At 39.4% G+C, this 27,126-nt stretch overlaps 1 long non-coding RNA gene across 1 annotated transcript; it reads left to right on the top strand.

Moving 5' to 3' along the window:
• The first annotated feature begins 1,553 nt into the window (after positions 1 to 1,553).
• Positions 1,554 to 8,429, top strand: LOC106893714. Its single transcript, XR_001413156.1, has 3 exons — positions 1,554 to 1,865; positions 2,987 to 3,044; positions 8,245 to 8,429. It is a non-coding gene; the product is annotated as an uncharacterized LOC106893714 (long non-coding RNA).
• The last annotated feature ends 18,697 nt before the right edge of the window (positions 8,430 to 27,126 follow it).

Here is a 27,126-nt window from a genome sequence, read left to right as displayed (position 1 = left end):
TGAAATGACATATAAATATCATTTCTTTTACTTTTTTTCTGTGAGTTTTGTGACTTGTGCCTTGGTGTGTGACTGCGATGTGCATTTTTTGTTGACAGATGTGAATACGGTAGAGAGGGTACTAAATAAAAGTGTGCCTGGTCCAAATCGGGAGCAATATGCAGGATAACTTAGAAAAAAGAAAAAAAAAGAAAGAAAGAAAAAGTGGATTCACTGTAAACTTATTTCTTCCTGGTCAGTCCATTTGGGAATAAACAGACCACCGTGGAGGGCTTTTATAGTGAGTGATGAAAACGAAAAAGGAGAAAGCTGAGGCCTGCAAGGTAATTTCACACCCTTCTGAAGAGTTTTACATATTCAGTTCTGAACAAATAAATCTTTCAATTATGAATTTGAATCTATCCTGGAACCTATCCAGGTACAAAAACCCTAAAAGAGGAGTTTCTTTTTTTGTTTCACAGAAGTTTTGTTATTACTGCTTAGTATTCTCCATCTTTCACAGGAGGAAGTCTTTTGGGAATATTTAAAGAACTGATTTTTTTAGTGGATTTTTTTGGCATTTCTTTCAAATAATCACTGTGGAAGTCATCCTGAGGCACGTTGTGATCACAAGCCACTTTACACTGGATGGAGTCACCCTATGCGGTTCTTATGACTAGTTGGGCATTACTTTAGTGATGCGAGTCACTTTCCAAATATAAAAATCATCTACTTGTGAAACAGTCACAGGGAAGCAAAATATAACTGTGTTTAATTGGATCCTTGCTGATAAGTTTTCTTCCAAATGTATCCAAATTTTGATCTTGCCCTAAGCTTCTCATCGCTTCTCTTGGTACCAGAATTTATGTTCCCTGAGCTGCTCAGGAGTGCAATCCTGAGCCTCTTTGCTGAGTTACAACTTCAATCAGTGGGGTCCACCCTGAGGGAGGTGGGTCAGGGAGTCACGATACAAGTGTTTATTTCAGGAAACATTGAGTAAACTTCATGGTGCAACTGTGGTAGAGTAGGAAGATGTGTGAAGCTCATTCTTGTGTATAACTACTACATGCCTCAAGACAGCAAAACATTTTGGGCTATATTTCTGCTAGAAGTTGTAAGCACACTACTGAAAACCATTCTTGAAGGGAAGCTGAATTAAAGCATTTTTTCAGTTGTGCCATTAATTATGTAAGAACATGAAGAAATTTGAGAGCAGGTAGAACCTCGTGGTTCTACATCTTCTTCCTCCTGCGTACAGAAGGAAGTGACCTCACTGGTAAAGAGGAGATGAGAAAATGTTACTTTTTGGTGTAAAACATGTTTCCTGGTAGTATTTCTGCTGAAATCAGAATTATGGACTGGACCTGTGACATTCCTTAGTTATGTAAACTCATAACCCAAACTCATAGTATCTTGTGAGCCCGGCAAACTCGTTAACTTTGGGGTTTTTTTTAGACTCACTGGTGCTTTTACTTATATTTAAAGATGGTAAATACAGGGAGAATCGGATAGTTCTTCCTTTGTTCTGCCTCAATCTCAGTTCTGTTGCCTTTTTGCCTAGGGAGTTAGAGAGTAGTCTTGGCCATTTAACTTGTGTCTTCAGCATGCCCATGTAGTGCAACACATTTTTGCCTCTTGGTTATTAAGACCGGCCATAAAAATCCATTTTAAATGGTGACTTAAGAAATGCATCCTTGTCAATAAACATGAATTTGTAGCCTTAGTCATCTTTGATGATTAAAATATATGGTTGCGTAACATAAAACGGTATTAATTATTCAGTCTAAGTGCTCTATTCTGATATTTTTTTTGTACTTATACACACATTTTCTCTTCCTAGGTACCTTTTTAATGCCGAAATGGACACACTAATTGTGAGCTGTGTGGTAAGAAGCTCCTTCTAAAATACGCAGTAACTTATTTACTGGAATTTAACAGGCTGTGTGTGCTTCGAAGCTTCTCCTGCCTGCAGTCAGGGGGAACACATCTGGGCAGCCCTGTTGCCAGCCGTGGTTGGGCACAGAGATGGTGGGGCTGAGCATCCCCCGCCGGTGGGTGAGGTACCAAGAGGAGCTGGCGACCTACAACGGGACCGGGGACCTCGCTCCCCGGGATTTGCTCACAATTATGCTCCCGGCAACTGATATTTCCATTTTACTCAAAGCCTCTACCTCTGTGCCGTCAGGCAAAGCCCCGTGAGCGGCGGCAGAGCAAACCCCAGCCTTCATTTTCAAGTTTGAAGCAAAGAAAGAAATTATTTACCTGTCCGAGTCCCAGAAGCTGCTGCTCAGAGGTCACTCTTTGTTACCCACCGCTTTAAACCATTCAGGTTTCCAAAGGCTCTGCAAAGAAACGGGGCGTAGTTTGGGGCAGAAATAGTCTGATTGTTTTAATTTTGCTTAGTTTCTATGTGTTTTTTTGTCCGGCCAGAGGAACATGGCAGATGGAATGTTTCTGACATTTCTTGCAATGAGTGTTTGCTTAAAGGGACTCTCAGAGGTTTTGAGGCAGAGCTTCGACCCTCCTTAAGATTGTTATACACTGAAGCAGAATGGCTTTTAATTTGTTAGGCCTTCGTTAGGACAGCAGTGACATGGTTTAGTGATGTGGTTTTTTGTTTTTGTCGAGTTTCATTGATTGTTGGACTAGATGATCTTAAAGGTCCTTTCCAACCCAGACAATTCTATGATTCCATGACTTTGGAGTTCATTTTGTAAGGAAAATCATTGATTCATGCAATGATTGCTCCTTTACGGTTTTATCACGCTTCCAACTCTCTATTTTTGTATTCTCTTGGTTATGAATTTAGGCAAATGTTTAACTGTGTGTTTTAATGTTGCACCAGTTTTTTTTTTCCATTTTAGATGTGTTTTCTTGAATTAGACCCTTGAATTTAGTGACAATTAGTCTAATGTCCAGAAGAGTCATCAGTGAGACTGCTGTGTACCAAGATGTGTGAACGGGCAGCACAAGTAATGACTTTTTTTTTCCTTTTTTCCATTCACAGAGGAAGAACTAAGAAGTCAAGGTTATTCAACAGAAATGAATGAATACAGCCTGGAAAGGTATTTATTTTCCAAATTGCAAGAGGAACTCAGAAACAATAAGGATAACATCAAAACAAAAAACTAAAGAAACTGCTTAATTTGCTTTAAAAATAATTGGAACTAGGAAAAAAAGAAAAAGCATTTTATAATGAAGAAAATCACCAGGCAGGGAAAAAAGAGTTGTCTGACACAGCGTTTGGGGTAGATGGAAAGAATCGTTCCAGGGGCTGTTCTTTGCTGCCATTGCAGAAGCGTGTGGGGCATTTTATCTGTCTTAGTTGCCCCAAACGTAAATAGAAGATGACAACACCTGCTTCTGCCTGGTGTTGTACAGTCCTTTGATGTTTCACAGTGCAACAGAATAGTCTTTCGTGGTGTGCTTAAAAATTGCCTGTTGGACCTTGTGCTTTTAAGATAAAAACTAGCTTGGGGTACACATCCTGGAAGAGCTGGTGGCTTAAGGTGGTGGTGGTGGCAACTTTAAGTTTTTGTGGGGTATGTTTTGTTTTTTGATTTTTTTTTTGTTTGTTTTTAACTGTTTAATGGACTGATTTTTGGTATAATTGCTGGAATATGGAGCTCTCCGGAGACTGATAGAAAGGAGGGTTGCTGTGAATGAAAAAGCCTCCTTTAGGAGATCCTATGATCTGCAGAATTCTGTCAAAAACATACTTAGCATTAACATGGCCCGTGTTTTGTGCTTCAGCTACTCACCTTTCAGGGATGTCTCTGTCTGGCTGACATCTCAAGGCTGTTTGTTAAAAGATAACACTGGAGGGTTCCTTACCTTTAGACCAATTCAGATTGGGGCATACCATGGTATGAAAAGCCACATGCAAATGCCATGGATTTTTCCATTAAATAAGCAGGCTGATTTCATTAGTATTTCTTAAAAGAGCAGGATTAAAAAAAAACCCCAAAAAACACGACTTAAATAGTTATGAATCTCCTGTAGAGAATTTTGGTGACAGAACTGTCGCCATATGGCTGTGCATATTTCATGCTACATGAAAAGAAATTAGCAGGAAATTAGTGGAACTTGTGGAAAACCTACGTAAAAGTAAAATACAACAAGCAAACAGTCTCTCCATGGGTTACACTGGCAGCACTGATGACAAAAAGCATGGAGTATGCCCAGGGTGGTGTGTCTCCTGACCCCTGCTCCATCCTTTAGCTGTGCCCCAACTGAGCTGTCGGGCCTGCCATCAGCCTGGGTTGCTTGATGCATCTCTTTTAGCAACAGGGGATTTCAGGGCTGTCCTAGGATCTGTGACATGAAGGTGAGTGGAGGGTTGTCACTGCAGGGCAAGTGGACTGTGCAAGGAGACTGTGAGTACCTGAGGTTTCTGGGGTGCATCAAGAAGAGTGTGGCCAGCAGGTGGAGGGAGGTCATCCTGCCCCTCTGCTCTGCCCTGGGGAGGTCCCATCTGGAGCACTGGGACCAGTTCTGGACTCTCCAGTTCAAGAAGGACACGGAACTGCTGGAGAGGGGACAGCGGAGGGCTACAAAGATGCTGAGGGGACTAGAACATCTCTTTGATGAGGAAAGGCTGAGGGATTTGGGTCTGTTTAGTCTGAAGAAGAGCAGACTGAGGGGGGATCTGATTAATGTCTATGAATACTTAAAGGGTGGGTGTCAGGAGGATGGGGCCAGGCTTTTTTCAGTGGAGCCCAGTGACAGGACAAGAAGGAACCGGTTCCAACTGGTACATGGGAAGCTCCATCTGAACATGAGGAGGAACTTCTTTCCTGTGAGGGTGGCAGAGCCCTGGCAGAGGCTGCCCAGGGAGGTGGGGGGATCTCCTTCTCTGGAGACATTCAAACCCACCTGGACACGTTCCTGTGGGACCTGCTCTGGGTGACCCTGCTCTGGCAGGGGGTTGGACTAGATGATCTCCAGAGGTCCCTTCCAACCGCGACCATTCTTTGATTCTATGATTCTTGTCTTGCACACCTTAAACTATACCCTGGCTTGACCCATGTGCAGCTTCGTGTTCCCACAACCAGCCTGGAACACAGGTCCGAGTTTATAGGGTTAGAGACATTAAAAAATGTTCCATTCTCATTTGAAACTTCCAGCGTTTAATCAAATCACCAAATCAAGTACAGGATCAAAACAGTTTATCAGAACATCAAAATTAGGGATGCAAAATTTTGCTTTTTGGATTATCGGTAAAGGGGCAAAGGTGTCTCTTCCCAGTGGCAGGCACCAGCTCCCAGCTGAGGTGCAGGTGGATGAAATGCCTGTCTTACCCCTGACACATGCTCTCCAGATTCCACCAAAGATACCAAGCTCTACTAAAAAACAGAGAACCATAATTACTATATGATATAAAGGGATGTGTTAGGATTGTTAGTAAATTAAAGATTAAAATTGAGACTAACCCTTGAGAATAACCTTTCATTTATTAACTGCTTTCCTGCCTTTAATTAAATCCAGAGTGGTTTTAATATATAGGGGCATCTTTTGGGCTTACGTTTGAATTGTGAAAATGGCTAATTTGTGTATGGTTTATTCATGTTGCTATTTCAAGTTATTTTAATTGCAGTACTTACGTAAGATCAGGAAGCAGAATTTCATTCCATCTGGTGGTTACTTATTTACTTACATTAATCATACAGTCAGAAAACACAGAATTAAAAAAAAATAACTACTGAAAACTTGATTGAACATACTAGAGAAATTAATGTCACTAAATGTGTCCATATGGAGCCTGAAAATTTCAACACACTTCAAAAAATTAATGGAGGAAACAAACAGGGAGCTACAAATGTTGTGAGTTTCCCAAGAAACCTATTTTTCCTAGTATATTTCAATGGGTTTATATATCAAGAGTACACCTATATAAAACTGCTTTTGAAGCTGGTTTTAGTTGTTTTTGTTTTTTGTGGTTTTTTTTTGAATTTATGTATTACATGTACTTACTGAGACTGAAGCTGTATACTTTCACTCCACTGTGAATCTCTAACCCAAGTTAAATACTCAGGGAGATCCAGTATGTTAACATGTTAACTTAGGGATCAAAAATTATGTTTCTACTTGGCCATATGAGGTCCAACAGGAAAATATTTTCAGACCTGAGCAGACACATGGCTCACCTGAGGAAGAGCTCTGTTAAACCATTCACAAGTTGGGCATTTTCCAGATCATGAGACCTATCATTCTGATATCTTTAAAATCACAGAATCTCAGGATCACAGAATGGTGGGGTTTGGAAGGAACCTCTGGAGATCATCCAGTCCAGCCCCCTGCCAAAGCAGGTCCACCCAGAGCAGGTTGCACAGGAACAGGTCCAGATGGGTTTGAATGTCTCCAGAGAAGGAGACTCCACCACCTCTCTGGGCAGCCTCTGCCAGGGCTCTGCCACCCTCACAGGAAACAAGTTCCTCCTCATGTTTAGGTGGACCTTCCCATGTTCCAGTTTGTGCCCGTTCCCTCTTGTCCTGTCCCTGGGCACCACTGAAAAAAGCCTGGCCCCATCCTCCTGACACCCGCCCTTTCAGTATTTATAGGTGTTGATCCACTGAGGTGACCTGCAGATGATTACCCTTCAGCAGATAATTACTCAGGAGCCTCTCTTAAATCAAGATCAAGCCTGCAAGCGGGCCTCCATGCAGTATGGCATGGCCATCCTGTCTCCTGGCCTAGACATGGAAGTCATTCTGTATCCTTAATAATTTAGTGTAATGCTGATATATTGAAAAGTGGAGCGATTTATCCTGGCACGACATGTCAGGTTACATCACAAAAGGCAGTGGTCTTGCCGTATCGTTACGGACGTTGAGCGTATGCAAACAACAGGTTGCAACACTATTCTTTTAAAACTCCAGCAGTATGAGAATGTGCACATGTGTGCAGCAGATCACTAGTTATGGCAGTAAAGGCAGTCTCTGCTTCTGCTATATATTTTCCCAACTGATATGCTTTTTTTTTTTTTTTTTTTTTTGAGGTTGTCATATGGTATAACACTTTTACTAGTCGACTCCTCCCACTTTTCTTCAAACCACATCCTGATTTTTGGCCTCAGAAACCAAACATGTGCACAACTTGCAGAACAGCACATGATATTGTTTCTGTATAACATCATACCAGCTGGGATATAAATTCTTACAGACAATTTTATGCGAATGAAAAATACCTACATTAAGACATTTTCCATAGTTATGCAATACATACCGCAGTAGAGCATATGGTCTAGAGTCAGAGATCCTCCCTTAGAATTATAACAAAAGCCCCAAATCAGGCCTCAGATCTTTAGAAAATGCAATTTTGAAGAGATCGTTCTAATTTCTCTGTATTTTATTTCTTCCTTTTTCTATTCTGCTTTGGATTTCTGAAATCCAGCATCAGCTAGTTTGCTGGTATGTCAAAGGCCCTTAAATTTTATTTATTTGATTTATTGGGTGTCGAGTTGAATAATATTATTATTTAACTAAAGAACAGCTAATATTTGGTGAAATTCTAATTTGTATCATGATTTGAAGATATGCCAATAGGCAGAATTCATCATTTTTGGGCAAATTACTTCAACATTTATTTTGATTAGTAGAAAGTCGTTTTGTTTCTGATTTGTCAGTGTTCAGCTTCTAGAATTATTATTGTTTTTTTTCTTTTGGGGGACAGTGGGGGTGGTGGGGTGGTTGTTATGTTATTCTCCCTTCAGGATAAAGAGTCTTTGCATAGGAGGGTTTTCTCCCATGACCTATAAACTTTAATCAAGTCACCCTCAGCCCTCCTTTTTGATAATCAAACAGATTGAGTTCATACTTTAGCAGCAAATAATTTTCTCCTGCCCTCAAATTAATTTTGAATGCAATTTTGTGAACTCTCCATTTTTTTTTCCGCCATTCCCATTAAAATATGGACAACAGATCTATGGGAATTATTCCAAGAATTGCATCAGGATTCAAGGATTCCATTAGCTCTGTTCATGCAGCTTCACAGCGGGAACTCGTGTTGAGTTGCTGGTCCACTATGGCCCATAAATCCTTGCAGAGTCAGGGCATTCCAAGGCACTGTACCCCATTTTTTGGGGGTGAAATTCCTTTGTATTGATGTATAACCGTGCATTCATCTCTCCTAAAAATGCTCATTTTTCTGATGGGTCTAGCTTGTAAAGACACCTCCTCTTCCTTGATCTCATCACTATGTACTACTTAAGTAATCTTTCTGTCATCCTCAGATCCTTAACATGGTAATTTCTGTTTGCACCTCCAGATCACTGCTGGGAATATTGAATAGCGTCGGGCCTAGTGCTGATGCCTGCTGGATACCATTAGAAACAATTCAGTGTTAATATTCTTTTTAACATAACTTTTGAAGATCTGCTGGCCAGCTCTTAATTGAAATTGTGATCGTTGATGCTATGTAGTAAATATATTTTTTTTTCTTAATAAAAATATCATGCAGTATTCACAAACTTGCATTATGCGTTTATCAACTAAACAAAGAGAAGATAAGCACCCCATAGACAGGTGAAAAAAAATCCGTTGACCAAGTAGCAAACAAAATGTCCAGGATTAATATTCTTCAGTTTTCTCTGTACATGTAACTTCATTTCACCTTTTCAAAACATTTAATATATAAATAATACTGTTCATCTTTCAGAAGTGAAGAGATTCTGATTTCCCTGACATATCCATCTCAAGATGTATAGAGGCTTCCTGGATTTATTGAAATCACCCCTGGGAAGTTTACAGAACTGATGCCAAACACTGCTGCCTGAGCTTTCTTCAGTTGTTTTTTAACACGTTTTGCTAACAGTTTATCTCTCAGATTGTGTAATGTACGCTCTATAATTTGCCACAAACCATAAAAGTCATAAAATTGGAAAAAAGATTCTTAACTAATTCTTAATCTGTGGTTTGGCAGACATACCTTGTGTTCATTTCTGTCTGCACATGAGACAGCATTACAGCTCTTATCCTGACAGATAAAGGTACAACCACAGTCATCCCAAAACATTTCTAATGTCTTAGTCCTCTTTTCCCATCCCCAAATATTTAAGGGAATTTGGGAATGTGCTTGAAAGGTGCTTGACTTTTTCCAAGTGAAAGGAAAGGAGGAGATGAGCTTTGAGAGGAGGAGGCTAATTTAAAATGTTTCCCTTTCTTTTTTTTGGACCCTTTTCCCTTGCAGAAGAAAGTTCTGGTGAAGTTTGCTATAAAGAAGTCTCCAAGCACTGTATTCTTTTTTAAACAAATCTAAGGCTTTTGAATTCATTGGACTTTTCTGTCTTTGTATAGGTTGAATATCACAGCTAATAGCACAGTAATAATTACATGTCATTCTCTTTATCCTCTTTGTGCACTGCCAATCGGCAAAGGTGTCTAATTTCACACATCATTTGCGACGTCCTATGGTAATACCCCTTATTTTGGGGAATGGCTGTTGAATGGAGTCATTAATCTCCATTTTGGGATGTGTAGTTCCAGATTCTGGACCCGATTCTGTAATTACTTTAAGCACAGGGTTCTTGGTGAAGTCACTGGGCTCAGGTCCCAAGAGAAAGGGCTGTACAGGTAACTTGGAGCTAAATTACAGAACTTTAGGGTTTCCCAGTCCCACAGCCCAGCGTAGGGAAGAAAATTACTCTATTTTTCTGCAACTAACGACCCATAGGGTGACATTAACAGGGGGGGAATTGGGGTTTGGGGGACATTCTGGACAGTCTACCCACACTGTGGAGTGAAGGGAAGCCATTCTGCTGGTCCCATTCCATTCTGGACAGCTGGCCCAAAGGAACGCTCTCAATTCCTACCAAGGCAGGAGAAGAGGAGGCTGAGGGGAGACCTTATTGCTCTCTACAACTACCTGAAAGAGGGTGTAGAGAGATGGGGGTCGGTCTCTTTTCTCAAGTCACAGGCGACAGGACAAGAGGAAATGGCCTCAAGTTGCCCCAGGGGAGGTTCAGGCTGGATATTAGGAAAAATTTTTTCACTGAAAGGGTTCTCAGCCATTGGAATGGGCTGCCCAGGGAGGTGGTTGAGGCCCCACCCCTGGAGGTGTTCAAAAGACAGGTTGATGTAGTGCTGGGAGGTCTGGTTTAGTGATGATGCTCCTTGTTTGTTGTGTGGGTGTCTATTTTTGTCAGTTAGGTTGACGGTTGGACAAGATGATCTTTAAGGTCCCTTCCAACCTAGAAGATTCTGTGATTCTGTGAAGGCAAAGCAGCCACAAGTCAACAGCCATCCAGACCCTCCTTCAACCCAGAGACAGCTCGTGGAACTGAACAACAGGAACAAAACAAACAAAAAAAAAGTACTATACGTGCCTGAGAAATCTTATCAGCCCTGGTGGAGATATTTATTGCTGGCTGATGACTGAGAGTCTCGTCCTGCCCAGGGAGGAGCTGTGAGTCTGTGTCAGTCTATGGCTGATTGCTCTGGTGTCACGCCTTGGGAACGGCAGCCAGAAATGTGCAACTCATTCTGCCGTTAGAATCAAAGGCACCTAATTACAATCTCATTTTGTTAAAATACAGCGCTAATGACTTGCTTGTGCAGTAGCTGGATACCCTATCAACTGCCATATAAGCGAAATTTTTTCCATTTTAACAGTCCTAGTGACAGTCTCCGGCTGCCTGTGCATACACCCTCGCCAGTTGTTGCTGTGGGTCAACAGAGAGGGGATTTGCAGCAGTTTCCACTGGGAAGTGACAACAAGAGGAGTCTCTTTGTGCTGAGATGTCCTCCCTCACTTCAAAAGGGTGTTTTCGAGTCATTCATAAAAACTGGTCATTTAAAAATCCAGCCATTCTTTCCTGGGTCAGACAATTCTGTGGCACACCAACAGAGGTTAAACCCTTCTCTCTCTTGTAATGTTCTCCTCCCAGTTCTTCATTTTTGCAATCTGTCTTTTTTTTTTTTGCTGGTACTCAGCTGTTTGTACCTTCGAATTCTTATTTTTATACCTAGGTTGCTTCTGCATGTCTGATACATCTGTCTTTTTCTTTTTTCTTTTTTTTTTTGCTGGTATTCAGCTGTTTGTACCTTCAAATTCTTATTTTTATACGTAGGTTGCTTCTGCATGTCTGATAAAAGTTATACATCATCTTCCAAAACTTTATTACCAAATGTATATATACACTTTTTCAGAGCTCTCACTACTTGCAAAATCTTATTTTGGGTTAAGGGTTACTTCTATTACCTTCCTAGCATCCTGCTGACAGCAACTGGATTGTTAAATATCAAGGGTACCTTGTTTTGTTCCCTGCATATGCCTTTCCTTCAGCAGATCCCAAATGAAGCACGTGTGTGGGTGATACGCGCTGGCATTTGCTATTATTTGATCTTATTCCATGAAATCCTCCTCAGCAAATTCTGCACATGTTAATCTGTTAATTATAGCAAAGTCTATACTATTAAATATTTATCTGGAAGGAGTTCTCTGAAGGTAGGGAAATGAGGACAGCTTTCCAAGTAACGGCATTTCAGCACACAACAAGGACAAACTTTAGACCAAGCCCCATTTTTCACATGGCATTAGATGGCTCCAGAGTTTGATGTGTTTGGTTTTCTCCTACATGTCTGATGCAACCTTTTACATGTATAATCCCCTTTTGAGAGTGTTCTTTCTTCAAACAAACTTTAGACCAAGCCCCATTTTTCACACGGCATTAGATGGCTCCAGAGTTTGATATGTTTGGTTTTCTCTTACATGTCTGATGCACCCTATTACATGTATAATCCTCTTTGTGAGAGTGTTCTTTCTTCACATGTGAGCTGTAAAAATTCTTGCCCTGTGGCTGGTACTGTGGCAGTGCCCGTCCCTCTAAATCTGTATAACTGGCACTAACTGGCACTTTCTCCAAGGGCAGAGCTTTTTTCCCCCCGGGTCTCTTGCCAGTTGTTTCCCATAGTCATTCATACGAGGCAGTGTTACTATAAGCTGTTGTGTCAAAAATCAGGTGGGATCTTAAAGAAAGCAACGTGTGTATCAAGCTACACACACTCAAGTTGTATTCGGAGTCCATCAAGAGGAGAACGAGGTCTGCAATTATTATTTTAAAGCAGCATGGAGGGCAGCCAGAAGAGTGGAAGTAGGAACCCTTCCAAGTACACATCCTGAAGAAGCAAAAGGGGCAGTAATAAAACTAAACTTCCCTCTGTAAAGAGAAAGATTGTTGGAAGGATGGACTCATTAGCTTGGTGCAGGGGGCCAAGCAATTCTCTCTTTCCTTCTCATTACTTCCAGGCCATGGCTGTGTTCTAACTCCATCCCAGATCAGAACACTACCTGGGGATATTAGTGAGCTGAAAAAGAAAGCAGTAAAACAGTTATGGTCCCACTGTCAGTATGAAAATCAGGACCATGATCTTTTAACTGCTTCAGTAAAAAGTTATGTCAGTTGTAATTTCTGCTACTTGGAGATGCCCAGCATTCAAAGAGCTCTCCTCAAGTACACATTGGGTTCTGCTGGATTAAAAAAAATCTCAGGAAAAAGCTCTGATAAGCCCAGTTTCCATAGGTTGCTTGGGGAGAGATAGTCAAGGAGCCACCCCACTTCCCAGTCTCTGCTAAGAAGTCCTGATCCGGGTGCAGGTCTACGTGTACAATTTGGCACCAGCCCCTAAGCTGTTTGCCAGCTGTATGTAGTCAGCACGTTGGGTATCGTTCTGTCTCCTCCTTCCCTAAGCCTCCAAAAGATGGTCTGGTGGTGAATTCTTCGCTCTGCTGTACCAACAGAAGGATTCTCCAGCCTTGGTCCTTGGAGTGGTACAGCAGAACACAGACGAGCTCCAACGGACCGCTGCTCTGGTCCCTCCCAACCTTCCAAATTAAAACAAGAATATGAAAAACCCATATGACTTCATCCTTCAGACCACAAGTGAAGCTGAGTCAGCAAGCGGTGAAGAAAACTACATGTATTTATAGTGAATGAGCAACTATTTCTTTTTCATGAAATGTTTGTAGCTAATCAACTCAAATAGCTGCCTATCTAATAAATACAAGCTGCGTACAGTCCTGCCAAAAAGGCGCGCTTGGATGGTATATTTGGCAGTGCTGAGCAACTCTCAAAGCACATTAGATGTTCACTGTTTGAGTCAATAGGCTGTGATTTCAGTAAGGTTAAAAAAAAATATTTTGATCTTGTTTTTTATACTATACGTTACTTTTATTCATACCCAAGTCTGGTTCCACTGATTTCTGCAGAGGTAACGGTGGCAGGGACTGAACCCAAAGCTAGCACTGAATTATTTCTTTTTGCATGTCCTAATTATGGTCCTGAGCTTTCTTTGTCCTTTTTTCCTTCTTCCCTCACACTTTTTTAGGTTTATCAAATAGGTTCAGCTTGAACCTGTTTCAGTTTGAAATTCACAGAAACCCAGCAACTATATTTATACTTGTAAGTTAAACACTAAGAATAACTTCTGAGCATTTTTCCATTGCTTTTTGTATAAATGGTCATCCATTTGATACTCTACACTGAAGTGTCAGACTTCAATATCAATATCTCTTACACCGTTTAAAAAAAAATAATCATGCAAAACATATAATGATTAAGGAGATTATGCTTTCAAAGGAAATTTTAAGGAGAGTATAATTTCAGAACTACCTTTTCTCCCATTCAATATTGATTACTTATTTCCTACCTTTGCACACAAATTTTGGTATGGTTTTGATCATAATGACAAAACAGACCACTGTATTTGCAATTTACCCTCTAACTATACATTTTTAACTTAAATAGCCACAAGGAATGAAATAAATGAAACATTTTTTTTTCAGAACAATGGTTTAAGCTTGGTCTTATTTTTAATAATTTAAACTTATTTTAAATGACAGTGTATTAATAGGCCATTAATATAAACATTATTTTAAAATGAGATTTCAAGGAAAAGGTAGACTTGAAGAAGCTACAGTAAGACTGGGCAGAAGCTGATGCGATGACTTTTAAAGAAATAATGCTATAAACAATATTTATGATGTTATGCCCAAGCAATTTGAAAACAAAGGCGATAATTTACCTTTGAATTTTATATATATATTTCTATGTCAATATTTAGAAGTCCACTGAATTAATAGGAAGCTATAGAAGCATGAGCACATGTGCTGATAATATAGTGGAATAAATGGATGTTCTTTTGAGAGTCTTAGCGGCACACGGAGGCTCTCAAGTTGTTCCAAACATTCTCTGAATTTGCAGAATACCCCAATTCCTTCCCTTCTTCCTCTTCCTTCCCTTTTCTCCTCCACCTTGTCCCAGGGTGCCTTCTGCTTTTACACACCACTGGCAGCTATCTCTTGTGGAGCTGTGAATTTCCTCGTGTCACCAAGCTCCAGGAAAGCCCTCCAGTTGAGTCCTCCTCAGGAAAGCTGTCCTCTTATTTATTAGGCAGCAGTAAGGAATTATATTTCTTAAATTTATTCTACAAGACAAGCTAAAAAAGATAATCAACATTTTTCCCATAAGGTGTAAGAGTTGCAGTGTTGACCTTTGGGAAATTTATATTTAGTGCCCTTGTTTTTGCTCACACAACATGTCACTGAATGTAAAGAAGTTGGTGAGGATTCAAGTCCACCAGTGCCATGATGTGTACATGATCCATGCAGCCCAGGTTGCCTCCAATCTTGTGGTCACCAATGAGCTCACTTGTATCGGTGACCATCAGGTCCAGCATCACATCCCCTTTGGTACAGGTCTCTATTAAGAAGTTACTAAGGCTTAAGAACTTACCCTCAGTGTGCTCCAGGAGTTTCCTGGATGGCCTACAGCTTGCTGTGCTACTTTCCTAGCAGATGTTGGGCAGGTTGAAGTCCCCCAGAAGGATGAGAGCCTGCGAGCATGATGCCTCCCAGAGTTGAGTGAGAAGGCTTTGTCTTTAGGTTCCCCTTGATCAGGCAGCCAGTACTAGACACCAACCACAGGGCTCCCTTTGTTGTCTCGGTCTCTATTAGATTAGAGGTGATTTACATTAAATTGGAGTTGAGATGTGATCTCTTTCACAAACAGTAGCTTTTTCTTAGTAGCCAAAAAACCTCCAGTTTTTCTCTCATTTAACAGAGAGCAGCACCAACTATACAGGATTTACCAAACCACACTGGTTTGTTCATTTTTGACTCAGGAAATGCTGTCACTTCTTACCATGTTCAGCGGTAGTTTTTGTATTGTCCCACAGTTTAATGGCCAAATAGAAAATCAACTGCTATGAACTTCAGCTGTCTCCATCGCTTATATGAAGGACGAGATTGGCTATTTCAACTCTGCTTCTGTTTCGTCATTATCATAAACAACACATACACAGTGGATCATCCGTGGTGCTGAGGAGCAGTTGGTGCAGATAATGTTCTCAGAGTACTCTGACTAGCCAAGCAAAACAAAAATGTTTTCTATTATTGCTATTATTGTTTTCAATGATGTCTTCACTGAGTGGGTTCTCTGCTTTGAGATGCAAATGCAGAGATGAATGGACTTATTTGGTTCTGCTGCTCTTGAAATTACCTGGAAATATGAGGGAGATGATAGTTTGGGTGGTTGATTTGTGAGATGCCCTCTTTCCTGATATATTTTTTTCTCCCACTGATTCCCAGATGCTGTACCGTAGATTGTGGTTTGCAATGATCAGACAGGATGCTGAAACCAGGTATTACTGTTGAAAGCAGAAACTGAGATTTTACTCATCAGCTTGATACAGTTTACAAATAAATTCATTACCATCTTAACAACAGTCGAACACAATCTTATTCATGTCCCCCATAGTTCTTAGTTTTGTACTAGCATGCCTTCATTTTCTGTTGCTAAAACATACGATTATTTTGTTATCATCAGATATTTCTGAAAAAGTTCAAGACTTGAAGGTCTCTCACAGTCTTCATAATCATGAAAGCAAAATTAAAACTTAGATAAAAAGGAAAATATAATCATGGCTTTGAATGTAATATTTGGGCATTAGCCCCAAATGTTTACTAATTATGCCCTTAAGTGCCACCTCAGGATCAGAGAAGCTAAATGGGGGAAAGAATGTGAAGAAAAACAGCTACTCTTTTTAAAAAATTAAAATTGTTCATTCAATTAAAAAACCCTTAATAAAAGTCCGTACTTGAGTTCAAGTTGCCCACGGGAAGGTCTAATTCATGCTGGCCATTAAGGAAAGCTTTATATGACTATTAAGGAAAAACTGACAAGTTACCACAGCAACCTTAATAATGCTTGTTAAGATATACAAGAAATAAAAGCTGGGTACTTAGAATGTACCCTAAATTTTTCTTTTATAAGGTCAAACTTAGTAAAATGTTAATAGGTTTGAAAGATCTGCAATTTCAGCTACTGATACGTTCCTATGTACGTTTTTAAATGCTGTACTGAAATTTCTTTCTTTTGTAGATGACAAGTCTATTGTTTGTCTAAATGTGGACCAATGTCTGCCAATAAGTTGGCCATTTTAATGCTTCTTTGCTCAATTCACTTAGTATAGAGATAATATTTTCTAAACTGGAACTTATATCAAGTATTTGTACAATATAAATCAAATTAATGTCTAGAACTGTTTCCTGAATAAATTAAAATGGGTGAAGTGTAGTTTTTTTTTCAAAAAAGAAGCTGGTGAAAATTAATAATTTTGAGAATGTACATATTACTTTTTGCATTTATAACACTCCAGAGCTTCAGTTATAAAGACAAAGTAAACATAATAATTCCTTTTTGGAAAGAAAAACAATTCTGAGACACGAATGTAATTTTTTTAGATATGTTCCTTTCTGATGTATCTTCTTTTTTTTTTATTTTCTTGCTGAAATTTTGCCAGGAGGCATTCTGAATTGCATCCCATCTCACTTAAAAAAGTAGATTTACATGTCTTAGTCAAAGTCATATAAGAGGATAGTACCGGAATGAGGGAGAAAAATAAGCTTCTTTTAATTTAGAACTGTATCCTAACCACAAGATCACAGCTATCTTCATATGAACCAAATCCAATGGCTTTCGTATAAAAACATTCCCACTTTTGCCAGAAGACATTTGTAAAGGTTGCGTAGGATGAACTGGTCTGCAGTGATGCACGGATGTTTTCTTAGACTATCATGAAAAAACAATTGTAGAGCAGAGTTTATTATACTGTGCCACTAAACTGACGTAGTCATTCAGAGCAATCACTGTAAACCATTGAAAAGTAACACAACCATCAATTTTTGCATTGGTGACGTAACTTTAACAACACAATCGGAGAAAGATTTATTTATTTTTGACTTTTTTACAACACTGGTAACATGTCCATGGTTTTCAAATGGAGGTGTCAAAGCAACGAATATTAAAAACTTCCCAAAGTATTAATTACAAATAAATTAAAATTTTAAGCTGCATCGCTGTCATCTTTAATTTATATCTTGGAAAACTCTATAGTCAGAGTGGGATTAGGGCTTCTGGTCACAGTCACTTCTTCTGTTTTTAAAAATGATGTTATTGTTGCCTGTTAAGACCCAGGATGTGAACAAAATGAGTATCTGTCAGTCTAAAACATTAATCTCAGTGGCCAGTCCAGCCCAAACCATGACAAACAGACATCTCTGTTCTTAGAATTAGGTGGTACTGAATTTTATATATATATTTTATATATATATATACATACACAAATTGCTCTCTCATTGCCTGCCTGATTCTGAGAATTCTATAATTTCTTCAAGTGCTTTTTTATTGTTTTGTTTTGCACCTCAGTCTGCGTTTGGAGTGCTCTCAAAAAAATCTGATGTTTTACGTTTCAGAAGCTTCCTTTATTTTCTTTCTTTCCTGATGTTTGTTTTTTTTTTTTTTCCTAGGCTTCTTTTGTCCAGCAGCGTAGCTTTGTTGGCTCTCTATTTTTCTGGAGTGAGACTTCCTGGACAGTCTCTTGGCTTCTCCTTCTCCCAGCACTGCTGAGTTCTTCATTTTCTAGGGTATAAGTAAACTCGTTCAATTTTAAGCCTAATTCTGTTGTCACCATTGTCACTGGTGGCACCAATTGTTTTGTTTTGCACCTCAGTCTGCGTTTGGAGTGCTCTCAAAAAAATCTGATGTTTTACGTTTCAGAAGCTTCCTTTATTTTCTTTCTTTCCTGATGTTTGTTTTTTTTTTTTTTCCTAGGCTTCTTTTGTCCAGCAGCGTAGCTTTGTTGGCTCTCTATTTTTCTGGAGTGAGACTTCCTGGACAGTCTCTTGGCTTCTCCTTCTCCCAGCACTGCTGAGTTCTTCATTTGCTGGGATATAAGTAAACTCATTCAATTTTAAGCCCAATTCTTTTGTTACCTTTGTCACTGGTGGCACAGGGGGCTTCCACTTGGCTGATTTCTGCCAGTCTGACCAGTTTGACTCTTGGCCTAAAAGATAAAACGTAGGAAAGGATGCTCATGCTTCCAAACCACCTACTGTATTCCTGACTCTGCGTTCTCTAACAGTGAGGTGACAGACTAAAGCTGAGAAAAAATTGCTCAAGGTCTTTATTTACTTTTTACAGTGGATTATAGGCAGATGGACTACGGAGAAATGACATTATATACTGGTAAGATTCAACTAAGATACAATTTCATCTATAATCTGCCATGACAGCTTGAAAATTCTAGGTCTTAATTGCTTGCTATATATATTTTCACTTCTTCTCACAGTCTAAAAATACGCAGTCCAATAGTAGCAGAAAAGACAGGACAACAGAGGTGACACAGAATGCAATTATTCTATTATCATACAAGTATATTTCCCTAAAAAAAAAAAAGTTAATATAAACCATGAAGAAAAAGAAATATCCTAATTATATTTATTTTCCCAAGATCTACCTGAATATAGGAATTCAGGACTAAGAGTGCTCTCCTTAATGAGAAAAACACAGCAACGGCTTAAAAAAAGTACTTCACTAGGAAGTCCATACTGCATTTGTACTTCAAAAAGAAAAATGCTGTTAAGTGGACCTCTTGTACATCTCCCATGGTTTCTTTGAAAATCATTATACTGTGTCCTTTCTGCATGTTTTCCATACTGCATATTTCCTCATAAATCTAATGTAAAAATGTCTTTATATATTACAGTTAAATCTGTAGTTTAACGGTTGAGCATTTAAAGAAAATGTGTGTGTCTGAGGAGGTGTCTTTACACACATTGTGTTTCAGATCCTCTCATCTACCGTTTCCAAACAAAGGATGTCCAAGTGGACTCTTCCCCCTTCAGAGCAGGGCCTTTTAATTTTCATTATTCCTTTATGCAGGGCTGAAATTTAGCTCTGCTTTTACATTTATTTTCCCTTTTGTTGGCTTACTTGCTTTTCCACACCCTCCCTATTCCTATGGTCATAAGCACAAAGATTGTTCTCATAATAGTATTGAAAAACTCTGAATTCCGCTGGTTTGAATACTTCGTTTTTTGGCATGACATGAGGCACTGTCCCAGGAGCAAGAATTTTGTGTTGCTTCCAAAACCTAGATCTTTTCTGTGGCAATGAAGTCTTCCCTGCATCCAAGATATCAAACTGTCAGGCTGTTGTTTTTTAAAGCCAAAATTGAGGAAATACATCTGATTTAAATAAATTAGGTTGTTGGAACATGCCTAAAGCAATAGTACAAATATGTCACTGTTTTCCTGCCACTTAGTGCCAGTCCAACTGAGTCCATTGGGCAAAGTGTGTTCAAAGCCATCTCTGCTTCATTCATTCATGCCCTGCTAGAAAGAGAGGGAGTTATTGTAGGATATTCTCCTTATAGCCTGGGTGCGAAATTCTTTCTGTGGTTATAGTGCACCTTGAAATTGTTACGCTTTGCATAGGTGCATCACTGATCATCCTCACAGCTACCAAGAGGAAAATATCAGAGAATTTTTCATATTATCTAGGACTTGATTTCTTCAGTGTTTATAAGAAATTTGGATTGCAAACACTTGGCTGAAGGCATAGGGTTTTTAAAAAAATGCATATTTTGCTATTACCGATGTCTTCTTCGCGATATCTCTACAAATAAATTCACCTAAAATGTTACTTACACATTTGCTAAATCACTTTTCCATTGGCTGAAAATACTTGTATACTGCAGGATATTAACTGAACGTGGCTGTCAGCATCAATCATTCCCACTGAACTGCGGTTTAAAAAAGTTTAACCGAAACCCTTCAACAGAGCATGATGGGACTGGCAATGGATTTGAGCCATCCGTTTTATTAGTTTCTGTTTAAAGGGAGGCGTTAACAGCAAACATTTCTGGCAATAGGCATTTAAGATTTAGGGCAGTAGGAAACGAAGAAATCCCTGACTATTAGAGTGAAATTCAACATGTAATGTCTTTGTAAATCTGAGCTTGATGTCAAACACAGATAGTTTTTAGTTTTTTAGTTCTTGTTAGTGTTGTTGCAGAACTTTGCACTCCTCATACATATATATATTCTGAAAATTTCCACGTTAATTCATTTAGGTTTACTTTGTTTTCATTCTTCTTTAGCATAGATGGCTCTCCTCCTGCTGTACGGTGTAATTACAAAGCACATCTGTATTCTCTCAGCTTCCATTTTGCTAAGCTAAAGAAGTTAAGGTGCTTTTCAGGTGTCGCCTGAGCTTCTTAACACCTCTTTTCTGTCTCTCTCAAGCACTTCTGGTTTGAATGCAATTGTCTTGCAGCAGAATTGTACGTGCTATTCCAGAGGCGGTCTTGCCAAGACCTTGTGCAAGTGGTACTCTCGACCAGTACTAGAAAACACCCCAGCTCATCCTAGGATTACACTTTCCTTTTTCATGGCAGCTTCACACTGGTAGTGATAATCATCATGTGATTGACTGATTAAACCTGAGTCTTTCTCCTCCTGTACTATTTTCAACTGATGAGCTCCCAGCTTATAGCAGAAATTCTCGTTATTAGTCCCCGAGTGCATGACCTTACACTTTGTACTATTAAATTTCATCTTGCTTCTATTACTACAGTCGTCAAGGTCATCTAATTCTTCCTGTATGATATTCCAGTTCTCCCTGGTATTGGCAACTCCGCCAAAGTTTTTGTCATCAGAAAAATTTCATTAACACACTCCCAGTATTTGTATCAGAGCCATTAATGGAGATATCAAATAACAGTGGTCCTAAGACCAGCCTCTGCGGAATTCCACTAGTGATTCTCCAATCTTATAGACTTCCTTTCAGCAGAAGTCATATTTGTCTCTTGTTTAAGCCGTTTTTTCAGTGTTTCAATTCTTGTGCTAATTACCCTGTGTAACTGGTAGTTCCCCGTGTGGTTCTGCAGTGAAGTTAAGATAGATTAGAGGGGTTCCACTGTAAAGGAAGAATTATACGTAAAATGTGAAAGTGTGACCTAGGGAAGGCAATTCAATCAAACCAGGCCTGCATATCACCAAAATTGTGTGGAATGTTGGACAGGAGAAGACAAAACCTGACTGATTATATAAGGATTAAATCTACTGAGAAACGCCCAATGGAAACCAGAAAATCAGCAGGTAGAAATATCCCTAAAATACTGGTTTGCAAATAACAAAACCTTTGCATATAGCAAATAAGTACTAAGTTATTTCTGGACATAAGTATACTCCTATATCCAAACACTACTTTACATTCACTCAGTATAACATCATTATTTAAGCAATAATGATGCAACGGTCCATTATCAGTTGGTTGTTCAGTTAATGAAGTGCCTGAGGTGAAGGCCACTGCTTTACTTACCCAACACAAGGTTTTATTAAGAAACAAGCATTCATCTTGATCACGGCACCAATTCAGCATCTACTAAATTGACAGCTCTATCTGGGAATACGTTTCTATCACAAAGAAAGTGGTATCTGCTGTCATCTGACAAGTGTACTTCATTCCCTACCTAGATTTAACAACTGAGCCTCCTCTACTGCACAGAGAATCAGCTCTCCTGCTTTATAGCAGTGAAATATACTCATTATATTTGTTGCCCAAAGAAATTTGACTTATGGATGGCTACCATTTCCAAATATTAAGCCCTTTTACTGATTGTTCCTTCTTATATATGTGTAATTTTTTAGGTTAATTTTAATAACTGGGATAGCTTTACTGATTTGGCTAAGACCATGGCCCCCAAAGCAGTGGTATAATCCACCCAACCAATGTGGCAGTGAATGATGTCCGATGTCTGGAGCAGGGGCAGGTTGACTCCGGTTTGCTATCCTTTCCCCTTCCACCACCCCAAAAATAATTATGTAGAACCACTTTCTTAAATGTGGGTAACCCAAAGGTTCATAAAACCCACGTCTGCTGAAGGACAGAGCGCCACAAGTATGAAAAAGTCACAGGAGAGAGCAACACTGGTGGAGCTCAACCTCCTGAGGTGCTTGTGATATTCAGACAGCTGAGAGGAGAACCAAATGCAGAACAGGGTGTTGCAAAATCTTTTAAGCTTTCAAAGAACTGTTCTTCAATTTTTTTTAAAAGAAAATCCAAGATGCAGAGGCCAGGCTGCTTATTGTTCCTTATTTTTCCATCACATTGGCCAGAAAGGGTTAGACAGGGACACTTCGGTTGGGTGAAGCCCTGGGGATATCACCCTCAAGGAACAAAAAGGTTGGGAATTTTCTGTTACTGTGCAAGGGCCACTCAACAGTGATATCTCCTGGACAAAGAAAACGAGGAGAAAAGATATCTAGGTCTGCATTTCAGCCTGAAGATCCAGTGACAATGGTCACATTCTACCCAAGTGCAGTTTGCTTGGAAGCTGAAGGGAACCAGCACCTGGGGCCAAGTTAAACACCCTGGTCAGTATATGTTGTAACAGATATTATGTGGTCCTTTATAATTGTTTTTACATTTTGGTTTATGCCATTCATATTCCTCCAGGTCTCCTCCCCTTTCCCCTAATATTTATAAAATTCTGGCTTCTATGGCCTTGGTGGATATGATTTTATCCCATATGAGAAAGAATAGATTAAAACCTGATATATTATAGGTCAAAAACATTGTAGGTTTAAACTATGATAAGCTACAGAACTAAGTCAAATCATGGATGGAGTTAGGACAGCTTTGCACTACTTCACTGATTGCAAGTTGGCTCTAACACTGATACTTTCTGAATCAATATTGTTAAAGTTGATCAACTTCTGCATTAAAACCGTGCCTGTATTTGATTCATTGTAAGGAAAAAATGCCTTTCTTGGTCTTCACAATATTTATGAATAATCACAAGTCTGTAGTTGATTACTTCTATTCTCTTCTGTTATCTCCTCTTTGGGAAACACATATCACATACTGATGCTATTACCTTACCCGTTGCTGCTAATTTACCAGTGGCTTAAACCTTCTTTGTATCTGGCAGAATAGCCCTACTCTTTTGCCTAATCCTTCAATCCAGCAGCTCCACAATGCATCAGTAGTTGCCCCGGTTGTAAAGGAGTGCATGTCCCTCACCCATCAGCTGAAAGCCTTTCTACAGTATGTCAAGTATATCTGCAATATTTGTTCAAATTGAAATTTAGATGATGCTCTCTTCACATGCATCAAGACATTTTATATTTCTGTGATTTGGAGTTAATGTTTTTTCCAATCCCAGACAGAAAGAGAGTTCTGATTATCTATGGAGGATGATCCACAATTCTTTTTCATTCATCCTGGAATAGCAAATGAGTGTGTTTACTCTGTCATCTGAAAAGATGATACCCTGAAACCACACTATTGAGCCTGTCACAGCTGTGTTAGAGGGAGGTGACCCATTTACTGACAGAAAAGACTAGAAAAGATAAAGCTAGGCTGAGGTTTTATTTAAACAAAACTAGCCCTGCTATGAACTGCTTACTTGCTCAGACAATGGACTAAGTAATGATACCTTAACTGCTCACCCATTATGACAAGACCACTACAACTATGACATGCCATTTTAATTTTTAGAAATGCTTTTCATCATATTCCTGCTTTCATTCTAATGCATCTTCTCTAGAACATGTTTTTGAAAGAGATTTTGCTACAGGGGTGTTTAAAACTTCCTTGAAAACGTAGATCACCTCAGACAGAAGCAGGACAGGGATGGGTCTTAGACATAACAAATGGCATTTGAGAGATGCATGATGGAAATACCATCTGGGAATTATTTTTCATAGAGGTTAACACCGGGACAGGTCATTATATTACACTGTTGGCTTTCCAATACGGGCCTTCACATTTTATCCCGTTGTTCTGTACTGGAGCCAATAACTTGTGTTTGGGTAAAGCACATCTTCCAGAAAGAGAATCTGTCTTGATCTGCAGACATTAAAAGATAGGGAAGTGATCCTACCGTTTTATAACTTGTTCCAGTGGTTAACCACTCATGGTTAACATGTGGCTTAGTTCAGCTTCCAGCCATTAGTTCTTGTTATCCCTTTCTTTGCCTGATTAAAGAGCACTTTAGTACCCTGTGTTTTCTCATCGTGAGAGTACTTATACATCCACAGTTACCTCTCAGTGGAGTCACCACTCAATCTTCCTTTCGATAGATGGAACAAACCAGGCTCTCAAAGTCTCTCACTGGAGGCATTTTATCCAACCTTGAATCCTTCTATGGCTCTTTTCTACTTCATCTCCAGATTAAAAAACAAAACCCAGCAAACCAGTACTCTTTTAACTGTGGACAACAGAAACAGAGAAAGTATTCTCTTATCCATCCCATTATTACAGAATCACAGAATCACATGGGGTTTGAAGGACCTCTGGAGATCATCCAGTCCAACCCCCTGCCCGAGCAGGGTCACCCAGAGGAGGTTGCACACGAACTTGTTCAGGTGGGTTTTGAATGTCTCCAGAGAAGGAGATTCCACCACCTCCCTGGGAAGCCCTTATTGCCAAATAAAGATATAAAAATTCAAAATACTGTATCTCATTTGGTTATTTATATGATTTCAGTTGCTGTTTTTCAGAATTGTACCTGTGTTTGCCTCCTCAGTCAATGTATTTCCAGACCAAGATGCCCACCCTGCTGAGCTGGCCTGGGTCTTTTCCTTCCATACACAATTCTGCATTTGACTGAGTTGCAACATAGGTTGTTTTTTTAGTTATTTTTTGAATTATCTCATTTTACCAGCAATTCAGAGCACAATGTAGGGCTCTGTTGTCCTCGTTATTATTTACTGATTCTCCAGTCTTTCTGCCACCCACAAATTTTCCAAGAATGATTTATGTTTACGTTTAAACTCATGGGTGAAAATGTTGAATAACACTGAGTCCAGTGTTAATCCCCGAGGACCCTTGTAGGACAACTTCCATGTGATGATGATTTACCACCGACCAACTCTTTTTTGAGATAATTCATTTAACAAGTTCTGCGTTCATCTGCATTGCGCTCTGATCAATTTGCATTGTGTTATCAGTGACTGGAAACCAGATGTTAAAAGGCTGCTGGGTAGAGTGGCAGGAATTCTAAGCATTCATTGGGACAGAATAAAACACGGGTAGTGGCACAGGTTGTAAAGGAATGCATTCCCCTCCTCTGCCAGCTGAAAATATGCCTATAATATGCCAAGTATTTCTACCATATTTATTCAAGCAGAAATTTAGATGGTGTCTCTTCATACCTGGGAAGATATTGCATTTATTTCTCCATTTACAAAATAATTCTAGAAAGACTGAAATATTGGACAAGAAATTAAAAAAAAAAACAATCCCAAACCCTTAAATTTTTCATTGTGGCTCTAACCCATTTCTAGTACAGCAGAAGAGGGACAGTAGCCTCCTCTGTGTGGGTCATCCCAGTCCATGCTTCGGACGCTCACGCACCACCTATTGCAGAGGACGCCACCTTCTCCTTCTGTTCCAAATGTTGCACATGTGGACACCAGCCAAGAAGAACACTGACTCATTGTAGGATATTAGGTCCACAGAAGAGTTTTCAAATACAAATGAGGTTAGTGTAATGTGATTAATTTAGGCGTACTCTGAGAGTTAAAATTAGATGTGACTCTCACCTACTATCTGCAAATACAGAAGCTTCAAATCTTAATTATTTTAATTGCTAGTCCCTGCCACTGAAGAGTTTGTTCGTAATAGCATGGTCATCCTTGAGGCATTTTAATAAAAAAAAAGATTTCGGAACACCACAAAAATTGCTGAAAGGCCAAGCATTTAGAGTTGACTTTGTAACCTTAACAGGACCATCTTGGATACTGACTTGGAGTCATCAGGAATAAGAAACACAGAATTCCATTTTATGCTGATGAACGTTCTGTTAAAAGGCAGAAGCTGATTACCAGCTGCATTGTCTGCTGAGATAGAAGTGAGTAACAGAGGCACAAACAGAGGGAAGGTGAGGTGAAATAAAATTGTATTATTTAGCTCCCATATCTTCTATAGAAACAAAAATGCCAAAAGAGTCTAGAACACATAATTTCTGAGAAAACCAAATTACCATTAGTGGACTAACTATTGTGGTTCTTTATAACTGCTCACAGACTTTAAAATATGAGTGCATTATAAAGATATACCTATTTCCATCAGAGAGTATTCCCCCAAAGAACTGAAAATAAATATGGATTTGCTTTTCTGAATGATCTGCTGACAACTAAAAAAGTACAGTAGTTTCTATATTGGGCTTTGCCAAAAGGGTGCCCTTATCAGGAGCCTTAAAGATCTTGATAGACTGATTGAAAGACATCCTAGCAAATTGATGTCGTTATTCACTGATTTTTCCTCCAGCCCGAACTTGCCTGAAGACAGCCCTGATGTGCTCAAATGGACCAGCCACTGTATTCCTCAGTCCTCCTCTAACTTTCTTACAGTTACTTAAGATTGTATGTTTGTACTTTAGGACCAGTGCAAAGAACGATAAACCCTTAAAAAAATTCACACAACTTAGCTTTCATCAGATTAAGGTACCTTAGCAACTCGAGTAGTATTTTATCTGTTTTCATTGGGATTTGGTTCTCTTTATAGCACCCTTGAACTGACCCTGAGAGCTGTGTTTCTATCTTTTATCAACCCTAGGTCTTTTGAATCACCAGGTTATTGACTTGTGAGATCCTGCCATCTTCACATGTGTACCTAAACTTGCTTATCCTTGCCACCCAATTTGGGTCTTTAATAAAGTGCAAGGGAAGGTGCATCTAGGTCCTATCTGCTGTATTACGACATCAGTACCATCAGAGACCCATGGTCAACATCTGATAATGGTAACTTTATTTTCAGCATGAATTTATGATAACTAAGTGCAATTTATAGCTTACATGCTG

This window comes from Calidris pugnax, unplaced genomic scaffold (assembly GCF_001431845.1).
Source record: "Calidris pugnax isolate Ruff unplaced genomic scaffold, ASM143184v1 scaffold61, whole genome shotgun sequence".
Classification (NCBI taxonomy): Eukaryota; Metazoa; Chordata; class Aves; order Charadriiformes; family Scolopacidae; genus Calidris; species Calidris pugnax.
The sequence above is the reverse complement of the archived record's forward strand: the minus strand, read 5'-3'. Positions and strand labels throughout refer to the sequence as shown.